Source organism: Macrotis lagotis, chromosome 7, assembly GCF_037893015.1.
Source record: "Macrotis lagotis isolate mMagLag1 chromosome 7, bilby.v1.9.chrom.fasta, whole genome shotgun sequence".
In the NCBI taxonomy this organism is placed as follows: Eukaryota; Metazoa; Chordata; class Mammalia; order Peramelemorphia; family Peramelidae; genus Macrotis; species Macrotis lagotis.
Window position 1 is genome coordinate 26448801 of NC_133664.1, and position 16136 is coordinate 26464936.

The window sequence follows — 16136 nt, forward strand, 5'->3', positions numbered from 1 at the left end:
TAAGAATCATCATCATCATCATCATCATCATCATCATCATCATCATAAGACATTGATCAGTCAATCAACAAATACTTATTGATTAGCTAATTTAGGTTTGTCACACATATTTAACATATATTTTAAGTTACAAGACACAAAATCATCTTTGTGATTTGGGTAATTTCTCATTTCACCATGGGCAGTGTAGAAGGATTCAGTTGTTAGAGTTTGTTTTCTACGCTTGAATTCACTGAATGCTGTAAGTAGGAGATAAATCATTTAACTTTTCTTTTTTGACTTCTCATCTTTTATATTTTTTGCCATCACAAAATCAGGTAATTTTAGAATCAGAAGAAATCTCAATGACCAACCAAGTCAGACCATACTTCAAAAGTAATTCCTGAAAGCACAGTCAGTAACTGATTATTCAACCTATTCAATCATGCTTAAAGATCTCTAAGGAAGGTAAATTTACCCCATCTGGAAATGGCCCATTTGACAATTGGGTTCATATTTTTAGGAAGTTTTCCCTAACCATAAATATAAATTTACCATTTGCCAGTTTTGAAAAGAAGTTTTGTTTTTGGAATTAAACAAAACAAGATCAATCCCTCTTCAATTTAAAATTCTTTAAATATCTTGAAGACAGATATCATATCACCATTGTCACTTCTTCAGGCTAAAAATTCTTATTAGTTCCACTAATAGTAAGAAATAGGTTATTTTTTGTATGGAATTTATGGAAAGGAATTATTGAGAATTGTGCAGATTTGGATCTGCATTGACAGAAGGAGAACACAGACCTTGCTCATCCATTGAATATCCTAGTTCCACAATAAAAAGTTTCTAGTAACATTCCAATCAATTAGAATCTCCTAGGGCTTCAAGCTTCTTTGTCTTGAGACAGGCAGTATCTTTTAATTGGGTCAAACTTTAGTGAAGTAGCCAAAAATATTAGAACTGAGGTCTGAAAGGTACTAAGAATTCTAACATCTGTTAAAAGAGGCTTGAGGAGATGACCCAACATCCTGGGTAGGAAAGTTTATACATAAAGCTGATAGACTTCTCATTGAATCTTTGGGAAGTCTAGGTCTGGCACAAATGCTTGTAGCTAGACCTAACTTGCAGTAAGTGGGAAGCAGAGATGATTACCTTGTTTGAGTTCATGTCTTTGAAATTTACTTGGCATTGATGAAATATTTAGGAAACTCCACTTGGTCTGAACTGTTGGAGATAGCTAGCATAAACTGCCTTTGATTCTCTGTTGATTTCCATGTGTCCGATTTTTGATGTTCCTTACATGCTATCCTGAAAATAATTTATTTACAGAAACTAGGCCTATTCAGCATTCAAGGTTAGCCATTGTTTCCTTCATCATAAGGAAATCTTTTCCTTTGCTTCTGGATATGAATTGAGCATCCATGACTAGTCTACATGAAAGTTCAATGCAAATAAAAACATGAAGTCAAATGGAAGTATTTCATCTTTTCATATCCTTTCATAAATGAGATTTGCATGAAACGTAAACATCATAGTCACTATCTGATATGTCAAACTAATCCAAATAAATAAATCTTCCTATCATGTAAAAGGAAGCATCTTTTAACATAAGTGAGAATTCTTGGTACCTAACTTTCAGATCTCAGTTCCTAACTTTTTGCTCATTCATTGAATAGAGAAACAAATTGTATAGACATAAATATATACCCAATAATTTTCAAGGTCAAAGAATAACTAAACTATTTTTAATCACTGTCACTACATTCCAGTCAAAATTATTTGCCATTCCATAAACTTGACCACACATTTCTATCTCTCCAACTCCAAACAAGCTTTCTCCTATATTTGAAATAAATCTTTCCTTATCTGCCTCTTTGATATGGAACCAACCTTCAAGGCCAGAATCAGATATCATTTTTTTCCATGAAGTTTTGTCTAATCTCTTCCCACCTACTGAGAAGTGAACTTTCCGTCACCTGATCGATCTTACAGCATTGTCTAAATAAAAGCAATTTGTTAAATACCTTCTATATGTTAAGCATGATTTGAGCAATTCTATCATCTCCTTATACTTTTCTCATATTTTAATTCATATTGTATTTCTCTGCATACTGCTTTCTTTACTAGATTGAAAATTTTTTCAGGGCATGAGTCATGTATTTTTGTCATTGGGTCTTCCCTAGGTATCTAGTACAGTGATGTTCATGTGGCTAGTAGATGTGTAATAAATGTTTGAAGAAAAAAAAATAGAAGGATTCAAACAACCCATCTCTGCCACTTATTATTTGTGTGATGTTTGACAAACTATTTCACTTTCCTTGGAACTCAGTTTCCTCACCTGTAAAATGAAGTACTTGACCTAGGATCATAAAATCATAGAATTAGAACTCAAAGGGACCTTAGAGGTTACCCTTTCCTAAATGAGGAAACTGATATTGAGAAGTTTAGTGATCTTCCCAGGGTTATAAAGCAAGTAAGATTGTAATTTAGGTGACTGACCGAAGACCACAACTCTGATCTAAAATTCATGCCTGTTACTATATAACCCTATGATCCAAAGTTAATTGTTTTTAAAGCTAATATTTCAATAGCTTTATACCAGAAAGCCTAACTGTAAATCAAGAGCAACCTGGAAGACTCCTTGGTGCAATGTCAATTATTTAACAACTGCATGTAAAGAGTGTGTGGGAAAGAGAGGCACTCATTTTCTCTGAGGTAGGTAGGAAGGAAGCAAGAAATAGTACAGAAAAATATTATTTTCATCAGTATTTTTATACCTCTTTTACCAATTTGTTACTTGCTTTTTTCCATAATCTTCTTCATTTGTTTATATTTCTTTGCCTATTTTTTCCTCTACCACTCTTATTTGATTTTGAAAATCATTTTTCACTCTTCTAGGAATTTTTCTTGGGCTTGTCTTCAATTCACATTTCTTTTAGGGGCTTTTCATTTTGCTATTTTGACTTCACTGTCTTCTTCTGAGTTTGTGTTTTGCCCTTCCCTTCATCAAAGTAATTTTTATGGTCAGGTTCATTTTGTTGTTTGCTCCTTTTCCCACCCTATTTTTTAACACAGTAAACTTTATGTTGGCCTTCTTTTCAGTGAGGAATGGGAAAGGGTCTTTTAATTAAAATCTTAATCTTTGGACTTTTTCACATTGCTGTTTATAGAGCTACTTTGGATATTTAGAAGTTTTTGGTGCTTCCAAGGTGGTGTGATCCGAGAAGAGGTATGGTCATTCCTCTCCTGGTCTGTATTCTGGTTCTTTCTCAGGAAGGACCCCTGATAACTTTTGAAATGGAAAATTTAGATTTTGGCTATAAAGTTCTCAAGAGATTTCATTTTGGGGTTACTTTCAGGAAGTAACCAATAGATTTTCTTGTCACTTTTTCTTCTGCTGCTAAAATAGCTGAGCAGTTTACTCTTAAGATTTCATGAAATAATAGAACTTGTTCAGTTATGGTGTTCATACGTTCAGTGATTACTGTTGCTTTCTCTTTGATCAGTTTTCCAGATCAGTTGTTTTAGATACTTTACATTTTCTTCTATGTTTTCTGTCTTTTGGATTTATTTTTAATATTCCTTGTTGCTTCAGGACAACTTCAGTTTCTGTATTATCCATTTAAATTTTCAAAGAGTTTGTTGCTTGGTTAAGGTTTTGACCAAGCTCTTACTTTCATTTCCAATTTTTTTTACCCATGGGTCTCATTTCTTTTTCTTTTTTTCTCTAGCACTTTTATTCCACTTAAAAAAAATTAAAATTCTTTAGAGGAAAACCTCTTGCTTCATCTATTCCAGTAATTCAAGTTGAGTTCAGGTCCAGGATGTCTCTTTCTGTTGTTCATTGTCTGAAAATGCTTTGGAATGATTTGCTTCTACTTCTGTATATTGAGCATTCCTGCTTTTATGGTAGGAACCATTTTTGTTGGTCTGTTCTTCCAGCCTATTTCCTGACTTTGTGCTTGAGGTTAGGGCCCCAAAGCAGCTCTAGAGGGAAAGATTGGATTAGTACTGTTGATGCAGGGGAAAGATAAAGAGAATTGTGAATGGAGAAATTGGGTGGAGATATAAATTGACAAAGTAGAGAATCATGATTGTAACAGAAATTGGTGGTGATCCCCATTACCATTGATTCATTATTTAACGCAAAATTTGTAACCTGATCTCCTTAAACTTTACCTAATTCTGCATCCAATATAGGGGAAGGGAGTGCACCTTTTGCCCTCTGAATGAAAGGCAAGACATAAAAACCTAGTTTGGACACCTGCTCAAGGCCATGGTCTTCTCTGACCTGTGGCCCAGCCAACTCTGCTTGACTGTTCTTTTCTTCCTCTCTCTCTCTCTCTCTCTCTCTCTCTCTCTCTCTCTCTCTCTCTCTCTCTCTCTCTCTCTCTCCCCCTCTCCCTCTCCCTCTCCCTCCCCCCCACCCCCTTTACCTACCCTTTCCTGTGTATTTAACTTCTTTTAATAGATTTTTGTTTTATTTCCACCCTTTCTTTCCTAAGTCTGAATAATGATTCCTCATAGGCAGATTTGAACTCAAGTAGCCAGCAGTTACACTACTACTGCCTTATTGGGGTTTTGAGGATTGTATTGCTTCAGAATATCAGGGATGGGTAAGAAACCTTCAAGTTTGTATTGTTCCCTAAGGGAACTGATTCGTGGAAAAAAACGGATTGCTTCCTCCCCCCACCCCGCCCTGTTTAAGCCTATTTGGTGCTTCTAATGATGTTCCTAGTTCTGATCTATAATAGGACCCAACAAAACAGTTCTGATCTCCTTTCCATTTAGTTATCCAGTACTTGAAGTCAACCATCTTGTCTTCTATCGAGCTTTCTCTTTTTACTCTAAACATCTATAGTTCCTTCAACAAGCTATTATATGACACTTGAATTGAGTTCCTCATCATCAGGGCTGCCTTCCTATTGACTCCCTTCATTTTAACAATGAAGAGTATGAATGGTAGCAGAGAAGAGTCTAGGTGAGGTCAGATAAGTGAAGGAAGAGAGACAAACAAATGAAATCAAGACATATGGGCTAAGACCCCAAAGAGGAGGGGGTGGATTTGTGGGAGGGAACAATGATCGGATTGGCATAGGCAAAATAAACTATAGGGAACCTAGTGCAGGTTTAAAAGAACTGGGAAAGATAATATAGAAAACCACAAACTTAGAAATTATAATTTTAAATGACAATGAATCAAAACTTGTCAATAAATGAATAAGAAAGTAGACTGTTAGAAAGCAAAGTTATCTATGGTAAAAAAAAAAAAAACTTTAAAACACGAAAGCACATGAAAGATTGGGACAAAATTTGTTATAGTTTCGATGATTTCATAAAAGCATATACCGGAATCAACCTATAGAAGCCTAGCATCCCAGAGCTAAAAACTTGGAAGGGACCTCTGTGGGAGACAGTGGGGTCAATCAATCTGGGTTTGATTTTCTCCAATGACCAGTATCGATTTTCTTCCAAGGGTGACCATTCCACTTTTCCATTGCTGTAATTGGTACGAAATTGTCCCGACATAAATATTAAGTCAACATCTATCCATTGCTTCCAATTCTTACCTGTGTGGTCCAATAGACCAAGGTTAATTTTCCTTTCACATGCCAACCCTTCAAATACTTTAACTGAGCTCTGATGGATGTCTCAGTTTTTCTCACACTGAGTCAAAGAACAAATCATAAAGAAAAAATAACTATTTGTTTTCTTCTTGCCTTTTTTTAACAAGGCAGTGGGATCAAATGACTTGCCCAAGGTAACCCAAGTAGGTGATTATTAAATGTCTGAGGCTGGATGTGAACTCAGGTCCTCCTGAATCTAGGGCTCATGCTCTATCTGTTTTGTCACCTAGCTGTCCAAAAAACTTTTAAAGAAAATCATGACAATGAGAAAACATCACACTTCAAGGATGCAGATAAAGTAGCTCCCTATTCAGGTCACATTTGGGAGAATTGTGGATTGCAGTTCACTATTTGACATGTCTGTTGTAAAGGGGTCCCTATCAGAAAATACTCCATAATAATCTTTGTTTTGAAGACTTCCAAGGAGGAGTTACTTAAACCTCCCAAAGCAGCTGGTTCCATTTTCAGACAGCTCTGCAAGGAAGTTTGTTTCCTGACATGAAATCTAAACTTGCTTCTGCCACCCTCCACCATGATTCTGATTCTGACCTCTGACAACAATAAAACAATTCTAATGATCCACTTCCACAAAGCTATTAAAATTCTTGAAATTAACTACCTTGTGTTCCTTGAGTGTTTTCTCTAAACCAAATATCTCCAGTTCTTTACATAGTCCTCATATGCCATGAACTCAGTCCTTTTCACCTTACTGTTAGTCCTCTCATGGACTGGTGTCTTAACAAGGAAGGGTGAGCACTAGATATTTAATGTCTTTATTTTCACTCTTCTTTTTCTTAAACAAAATCTGCTCTTGAGGCAGCTAGGTGGTGCAGTGGATAGAGTACCAGCCCTGGAGTCCGGAGGACTTGAATTCAAATCTGGCCTCAGACACAAAAGAATAAATCCCTCATTATAACATTCAAGACATAGGAAAATTGGTTGGAGAAAATCAGCAGTGTGTTGGTAAATGTTTAACAATGAGATCTCCTGAGGGAGAAGGGAAATATTCTTGAGATACTTTTAAGCTTAATCTACATCATTTATCAACATTTCTTCATGACTTAAGTCTAGACATTTAAGAAAACAAGAAGTCAGTATTATTTTTCATTTCAAAGATGCAGATGGTCACCCTGAAATTTTAAAAATTGACTGTTGGTTTTGTTGACTTCAGCATACCCTTGGGGGAATGTAGTCTTTGGGACAAGGGAAGGGAGACTTCCTAGAGCCCCTACATTTATGCTTTATCATCTTTGCCTCCTCCTACACCTTGTCATAAAACCAAAATTATAGCCATTGGGTCTAGTCTAGTTGAGTCAAGAGAGGAAAGCTGCCTGTGATCAGGCAACCTTCATTTTCTACCCTCCCCCAGGGAACATTTCCCAGTGAATACTAGCAATTAAGTCTCACCATTTGGATCCAACCACTTAAATGCTCTCTGTCAGACACATGCTAAATGGACAATTAGAAAAGGTGAAAACCAATTAAGATGTATTTTGGCAAGGTGTTGGAGCCAATTTATAAATAATAAAAATACCTTGATGCTACCTTTCTGGGAGACTAAATATTTGCTTTGGTTTTTAGACATCTGCTTTTTTGTTTTGTTTTATTTTTAATTTTCATAAAGGAACAGGCATTTTTCTTATTCATTTGTATTATGGTGATTTAGTGAGTCATGTTGTTTAAAGTTTCTTTAGGGCAATTGGAGATGAAGGTGGATTAGTCCAGTCTTAGGCTGCTTTGGGTAACTAAGACCTTGGGCTCAGAATTTCATAGTTGTGCCTCCTTGTAATGTATAGACAGTAGTTATATTCCTAGACAGCCCACATTGAGATTTTGCTCCATTGTCACTCTTCAAATTTTGGAAGAGAACCCAGGAAGGACCTATTCTATTTTTGCTTAATCAAATGATTTAAGGCTTGCTATCAGTCCTAGCATGCAGAGAATGGATTGGGAATAGAAATGTGATGAGCTAAGTGAAACTTGGGTATCCTGCATGTCTGAGTTGATATTTCTGAACTTACTTTCTCTTCTTTATAATTTGACTATATCAGATAATGTGAATATATAATAATTTTTTCATAATCTACTAAACTGCTAACAAGTAAATGGAAGTAACAGGTAAGAGAGAAATCAGGTACTTTTGGGTGTTGGCTCTTCCCCATATGGTTTCTTCCTTCTGTGAGTGGGAAGGATTTTAGGTAATGAGAACAATAGATAACTTTTAGTTTTCAACAATATTATACTTGATAGCAATTAATATTCTTTGAAATATTTTCCATATATTTTATCCTAACAATAAGCAATTAGTATTTTGTTAGGTATTTTCCAATATTTCATCCTAACAATAAAAGTGTCCTATTTTCCAATACATTGTCCCATTCTCCCCTCTTTCAAGTCAACAATGATCTCATCCACATCCTGGACAAACACTGTTGATAACCATTGTTATCACACAATATCCTCACCTCAGGCAGAATGTCTCATATTTTCCCAATTAAAATATTATCACATTTAGTTGGAATTTAATGTACATGACTATGATAGCCTTGGGCACATGAAAAGACTGTTACTTCCAGGATCACCAGAGTTCGATAAGTGGCAGAATATGTCTCTAGTGTTTGTTGCTCCAAGATATACATAAAGAATTGTAGAGCAAATGGTACTAATATTTGGGGTCCCATCTGATTCTTCTTTGGTGGTACCCAGAGCTATAACTAGGTTGAGATGATCTGAGGATCCTCACAGGGCAGTGAAATTTAAAGGGTACCAGTAGCATTTCTATTTCAGAAATATAGAAACAATTGAACTTCTCATCTACGGAGCAAGAATAATTAAATTAAGAATTAGTTAATTAGGAAGAGTTAAAATAAGATGCTAGGAAGTTAGCAAGTGGCATATACCTTCCTTCCCTCCGTAGTCATAGTCTAAATGTTGCTCTCTTCCTCCCTCCTGCTCCCACCTCCACGATATCTATATCTTTGCACATGAAGATAGTAATCCTGGGGTTCTTCCCCTCCGTAAGTTGATATGAAGTTAATTTTCATTCTACTTGCCCCCAGTATATTTGGAAATCCCAAGGAGATGGCAAAAATCCCCAGTTATACACATAAGACCTCCATGTTGCTGGTGGATGCTGCCTAAAGACCTATTTGTTAAATCTGACCATCTTAGGAAGGATTTTATTTTATATCTGAGCATTTTGGGTTCCCATTTACATTTGTTGAGGTTAATAAACCTGACAACCTCCTCCAGTTCCCAGCAGGGAAATGTGTACTAACTCCATGAGAAAAGAGACCATAGTAGGTCTTTGTGTCTGTTTTATATTATTTGAAGCTGTTTTATATTCTTGCTTTAATACCCTGTGTTTTTCAAGCATTCTGCTTTGACATTCAAACCCTAATGGTACTCCTTGGGTTCCTTAAGCAGCCTCAAAATATTTGATAATATCTTTAACATGTAACTGAAAGAGTTTCAAGCTCTCTTTCTAACTGTGTCTCTTCCTCCCTCCTCTCTCTTTCTCATCTTTCTCTGCTCTCTCATTTTTCTCATTTCTTTCTTTTTAAATAAATTGTGAGTGTGTGTGTATCTCTGTGTGTAAATCCTGTAGCTTCTCAACCTGTGATTGCAATATTTCCCCTGAGAGACCTTCAGGCAGGAAGAGCTGCTTTTCAATAACGAGGTCCTTGGCCTGCCAAGATACTTGTAGAAAGCTGAGAGGGCACAATGTCTGCAATAGTAGAGAGAAAAAAGGCTAGAGGCCAACTTGGAACTCTTAATGGCTACAAGTTTATGAACTGAGGGATCTGAACCCCAGTTCTCAAAGTAGAAATGGCTTCAGGCCAAGATCCCCAGCTCTGAGTCATTGACTATGAACTCCCCTCCTCCACCCGGAGGATTGAGGTACCAGACAGAGGACACCATGTCCCACTTTTAAAAATATAATTACTGATCTGTTCATTCAGGAGAGTAGTAGTAGGAAGAGGAGAAGAGTGTGGGGTGGGGAGGGATGGGGATTGCCCTTTGCTCTACTGTTTGTGCTGAGTTTGATAAGGGTGAGGTATATGCTTTCTGACAGGGCAGACCAATTAAACCGACTCACAGCAGCACCTCGGCTGGGAAACTCTCCTTCCTGAGTTTGACTGGGCCAGGAACAACATGCTGACTGCTAAGTGTAAGGAACTATGGGATTTAAATGAACTGCTGCAGGAAGGCCTGAACATGAATGTCTACATAGCATGGTCCAAGGAGGAGATGGTGTTCATTACAATAACAGCAGGGATGGGCAGGGGGGGGAAGGACCTTGAGGGACTAATGGTACTTCATAATTTGGAGTCTAATGAACTCAGTTAGGAAATTTACTAGGGAAAAAACATTCTGGAGAGTCACATACAAGTAAGAGCTCAAAACAGTCCCATTAATTCTTTATTAGTAGAATATAAACTCTTAGTGGTCAGAGACTGTGGAATTTGGGTGCAAAATAGATCCTTAAAAATAATTAATTTATCTAGCTCTTTTAATATATCACCTCAAATCGTGCTCTCAACAACATTGCAAAAGATTAACCAGACCTGTGATTTCAGAGGCAGATGAATGTCACAATGAATGAAATGCTGCGCTTGGAGGCAAAAAGACCTGAAATCAAATCCTGCCTCAGCTACTCAATAGATGGTACATAGTGGGCACTTAATAAGTGTTCATTGATTATTGATTTTTTGACTCTATTTTTTGACTCTAGACAAGTCACTTTACCTTTCTCAACTTCAGTTTTTTTTTTATCTGAACAAGAATAATTCTGTGAGGAACAAATAATAAATATAATGAACTCCACTATTCAAATCTTAGCTATTGTTATTTTTAGTAGAGTGAATGTAGGAAAATTGCCTTTACCAATGCAGTCAGATACTTATCCAGGGTCACACAAATGCTTATTGAATGGACAAATTTTTCCTATAAAAGTCCTTTTTTTTTCCCTTTTTTCTTAGTCTTGGAGGTGAGCCTGTTTTTGTTCTTTAAACCTGTACAGTTTGAGATCTGGTGGGACCTATCAAATAGATTAAGGATTGACTAGACTGGCAGTATATATTTTGGTGAGGGTCAGCATCACTAAGTTCATCACTAAGCTGGGCATAGGGACATTGATTTTTGATCAGAGGAAATGTACATTTGTCTAAAAGACTCTGGAGAACACACTGGAGAATTGACTGGAAGAAGTAAGACAAGGACATTCTTAAGACTTCAAAATAAACATGAGAAGAGCAGATTTGGAGAACACACTCATATGTTAACCAGAAGAAGCAAGACAAGGACAGTCTTAAGACTTCACAATAAATATGAGGTGAGCAGCTTTGGAGAACACTCTTATATATTGACCATCTGTTAACAAGACAAGGACTTTTTTTTTAGGTTTTTGCAAGGCAATGAGGTTAAGCGACTTGCTGAAGGCCACACAGCTAGGTCATTATTATTAAGTGTCTGAGGTCGGATTTGAACTCAGGTAGTCCTGACTCCAGGGCTGGCACTCTATCCACTGCGCCACCTAGCTGCCCCAAGACAAGGACATTCTTAAGTCTTCAATATAAACATGAGATGAGTAGATTTAGAGAGACATCCATTCCAAATGCTCATACAAACTATTTGTGCCTGATCTGTAAAATAGCCTCCTGAGATCATATTGGTCTGATCAGCTATAGTCAGACAAACTTCACTTCTACCTCAAAAGTAATGTCATTTTTATCCTCTTTGAATGCAATTGACAACAATCAGAACTAGAAAAAATAATCTGAAGCAATGAAAATTCAAGAATATCAACAGAATAATGTTTTAAGTTCAGAAGGAAGGGGGTCTAGCAGTATCAGATCTCAAAAATATACTACAAATCTGCCTTAAAACAGTTTAGCACTACATAAGAAATGGAGTGGCTCTTAAATTGTGAGCTCCTTGAAAACAGTTGTTGTCTTTTGCTTCTTTTTGTATCCATTGTACTTTCCATAGTGCTTTGCACATGGTAGGTGCTTATTAAATGATTGTTGACCCTTGAGGTTAAGCAGTAAAACAGACTGGCTACTCTGATAAAGACATGATGAAGATATTCAGACTTAACTGCAGAGAGCGTAATGCTGGTGGGCCGGCCACATTGTTTGAATACCAAATGTACATTTGTCTAAAAGACTATTTTATGGAGCCTGCATTCATTTGTTGACCAGAAGTAGCAAAATACTTGCTTTTTGTTTGTCTTCAAAAGACATATAAGATGAGCACATTTAGAGACATCTCCATTCCAAATGCTCATACAAACTATTTTTGCCTGATCTGTGTGATGGCCTTCCGAGATCATATTGCTCTGATCAGACACATTTTACCTCAACTTTAATGCAATGAAATCATTTTTATCCCCTTTGAATATGATTGACAATGACCAGATATAGAAAAAAATTAAAAATCATTTGAAGGAATGAAAAATAAAGAATAGTACAGAATAATTTTTTAAGGAGCTCTAACCATAACAGATCTCAAAAATATACTTACAATGCTGCCTTAAAACAGTTTGGTACTGCATAAGAAATAGAGTGATTTTAAATTGTGTCATTAAAATTGTAAGGTCCATGAAAACAAACAAACAAAAAGATTGGGCAAGAGCAGGTTTTTCTAGTTTCTTTTTTATAACATTTATTTATTTTTTATTTTTTCCATCCCTATGCATATGTATTTTTTTTAAGGTACAAAATTTCCTCCCTTCCCTTCATCAGCAAACAGTCAGGTTAACATTGCATATACATATTTTTGATAAACATGTTTACAGAATAGTCATTTTAGGTATTAGGAATTAGGATAAAGGGAAAGAGATACATAAGAGATAATTTTTATAAAATGTCCATCACATTCTACAGGGTTGCTTTTTGTTTGTTTTCTTTTTCTTCCTCTGGATGGGATACCCCCCCAAACTTTGCAGGAAATGCTGAGGCAATGGTTTTAAGAGAATATTGAGAAAACAGAACTTCTTTAACTAGTGCCACCTGTATCCTTGATGCTTCTCTTCAAAGAGGGGACGATTGAACTGTAGCACACATGTTACTCCACTCATACCTTAGAGTAGAGGCTTATTACAATGTAAAACCAAATAGAAAAATTAGGATCAAAAATTATTGCTTTCATCTCCTCCCAAAAAACTGGAATGAAATTAAGAATTCTAAGAAGAGGAAGCTTAATTTTGTTCCCATAGTATTCATATAATTTTGGTATTTTCTTCATACAGTCTTGGGCTAGCCAAATGGATCTTCTGGTCTATGTCTTGTCCCTGGAATTCCGTCTTTTCTCCCCTCTTTCTCTTAGGATGCCTTTATGTCTCAGTTATGAGGGCTTTCCCACCCCCCACCCCCCAGTTGCTAGTACTTCTCCCCCCATGACCATGAATTTTATTGTGACTGTATTATGTATATAATCTGCACATATAATGCTCTCCTTCCCCTGACCCCCACAGAAGGTCAAATCCTTGAAGGTCAGAATTGGTTGTTTTTTTTAATTGTCTTTATATCTATCCATTGCCTGAGACAGTACCTGTTCTGAATGACATGCAATAAATGTTGTTTGTTTTGATTTATCATCCACAAAGTGGATAAATTGGATTTAATGATTTCTGAAGTCCCTTCTAACTCCTCCTCTGTGATACTTTACTAGTAGCCAGGCTAAGGAAGATAAGTGAACTAATGATAAAATAACTTAGTCACCTTTCATTTAATTCAGTCCATTAAAAATAATAAACTAGAGAATCTCTTTGTCTTACCAGTGTCATTGGACATTAATCCGCTTCCTCATTGTGCAGTCAAGCCAAATTGGCTTTCTTTATATTCCTCAACAGGAAACGGCACCAGTCAAACTTTGTCCTTGCACTATACCTCATATGACTGGAATCTACTCCCTCCTTACCTCTACTGTTGAGAATCCTCTTGTTCCTTTAAGATACCAGACAAGTACAACTTTCTGTATAAAGTTTTTTTACTTCCCCCAATTGCAGGTGCCCTTCCTTTCTAAATTCCCCTGCATTTAACTACTCTTTTGCTTATTTGTATGTATGAACTTTCCTTATGATGTACATTTTTATATTTACTTGTTTTCATAGTAGAAAAAGGAACTTGAGAGTAGGGATTATTTCATTCTTCATATTTGTGTTTCCAGTACGAAGGACAGTTCATGGCATATAGTAGGCACACAATAAATATGTGTCGATTGGTTAATTAGTGGCAAAGATGAACCAATCCCACCAAACAGCCCAGCTGAAAATTCAATTCATCCTAAACAATACCTATGTTGAGCAAGCACTTACACATGACTAACGTAGATCCTGCTTGCAAAGAGTGTTCCAGACTATAAATAGTCATCGTTGCGATAATAGTAGCTGCTCCTCCGAACTTTGAGCGGAGAATGTGAGAACACATTCAATAATTTGTGACTGAGATGGTCCACAGTCATTGCTGAGATGGAGCTAGCTGGGAAAGGTTGCATTTTTTAATCTCAGTTGTGTTGGCAGAATTTGGGGAAGTTTGTGCAATGTTTTCTCCCTTATTTATTCTCCTGCAATTTGGAAAATGCAAGATGCACACTTGATTAAAATAAATAGCTAAATTGCAGCTATATTGATGGTACTTGGCTCTCCAAATGGAGATAAAAAATCCCCAAAAGTCACATGTCAATCAGAACATACAAGACTTCCATGCCAAATTATAGAAGAGGTGTGTTGAGGCAGTGATATGGATTAATCTTTCCCTAGCAAACTAATATTCCTTCTTCTCCTATAATATTTATATAAGACTGATGTTTTAACTGATTTACCCAAGTTATAGAATTTCTTTAACTCTATATTTTATTTCAGATGTGGAAAATATGGACTTGGGTGATTTATTCAGTATACCTGATCCTGAAAAATTTACTTTCTCTCGAGCCTCCATAGACAGGACAAAGCAATTTCTTCTATTCTTTGTAGTCCCTGAAATACTTTGTTGGTTGAAACCGGGTCCATAATATTTAAATAACTATTTGTTTATTTAAGACCACAGCTCATGAGGCCTCATTCTCACTGAATATACCAAAGCCTCTCACCACCCCCACACCAAGCCAGAATAAATCAAGTACCATCAGAGTGAAAGCACAGGATTTGTACTCAAAACAGAACTCAAGATAAATAATGAGGAATTGAATCAAGCAGTGACAAAATAAATTGACGTTATTGAATCATTTATGGCAATCAGTCCAAATCACTTGCCTCCCCTATACCTTTCCAGAGGATAGCAAGTCAATTCCTCATTCCATCCTCCCTGCATCCCTAGAACATCAGGAGAAGATGTGATCAGTTTAAGGTCACAGCACTAATAAGTGGTAAAAACTGTTCTATTGGATGTCTTTTCTTGCAGTCTCCCTCTAGGGTCCTCCCAGGGATTGATGCTCTAGGCTATCATATCTAGGTTCATCTTGGAGATATCTCCACCCTGCTTTGCTACCAATTCACCATCCCCCACAGCTTACCATTGCTCACTTACTGACTACACCACCTCTGGCTTCCATTCCATAAGATTAAACTGGCTTTATTAATACACACATGTGGGAGATGATTAAAGACTCCTAGGGATTCATTTGAAATGAAAAATTTATGGTACGGGGCAGGAAAATCCATGACATTGTTTCCCTCAAGATATATTCTTCTTCCAACAAGATAATGTGTTTCAAATCTCATTTTCTAAATAAAAGAATTATTTTTATTGCTTTTTTAAAATCTTTCTACACAGTGAAATTGGCAACTTATCATCATGTCAGGCAACATTCAGAATATGCATCTCCTCCCCAGTGCTAAGTTGTCCACCAAGGAGTCTTAGAAATTCTGTGTAGATCATGGGTAGTCCTTAGTGGTCACTTTCTCTGGATGCCCTTCTTCCAGACACATTATGGATAGCTTTTACAAGCACCACATATTGATGAAGGAACATGGAGACATAGGAGTTCATATACTGGGGTAGTTTATACTGACTTACCCTGTGTTCTTCCCTTATCCTTTTCTACCAAGAAAGCTGGATTTTTCCTCCATTAGGAAGTAATACAGTTTGTAGTATTTTGCTTTGATCATGGGGTGTAGGGTGTGCTCAAGGAAGACTAGTACCTTGGTGTGAGGGTTTCCAAGCCTTCTGCAAGACTGCTTTCCACCTTTGATGTCCACCTGAGCTATGTAACTCTCACCTGTGACTACAAGAAGCTGTAGCACGCATAGCATCCACTACACAAAACTATTTCAGCAGATAGGCTAAACTAGGGTGAGGGTACCCAAGGGAGTCTCAAACTCATTGGTGAGTATGCTGTATGTGCTGTAGATTCCCAGTGTCCACTGAGGCAGCTGTGTCACATCCACCTCCCAGTAATATTTGTCTATGCTGAAGACCTGCTCAGCAAAAACATAATGGCAAGTAGACATCTCAGAATGCTTGGTGTCCACTTTCCAGCCTTCGCCAGCCTTGCAATCCTTGGAAACAATCACAAAGGGACTAG

The 16136-nt window shown here is 36.8% G+C and overlaps 1 pseudogene; it reads right to left on the minus strand.

The window, feature by feature from the left end:
* LOC141494006 (peroxiredoxin-4 pseudogene) overlaps window positions 1-15859 on the minus strand; it is a 97535-nt pseudogene extending 81676 nt beyond the window's left edge.
* Window positions 15860-16136: the final 277 nt, after the last annotated feature.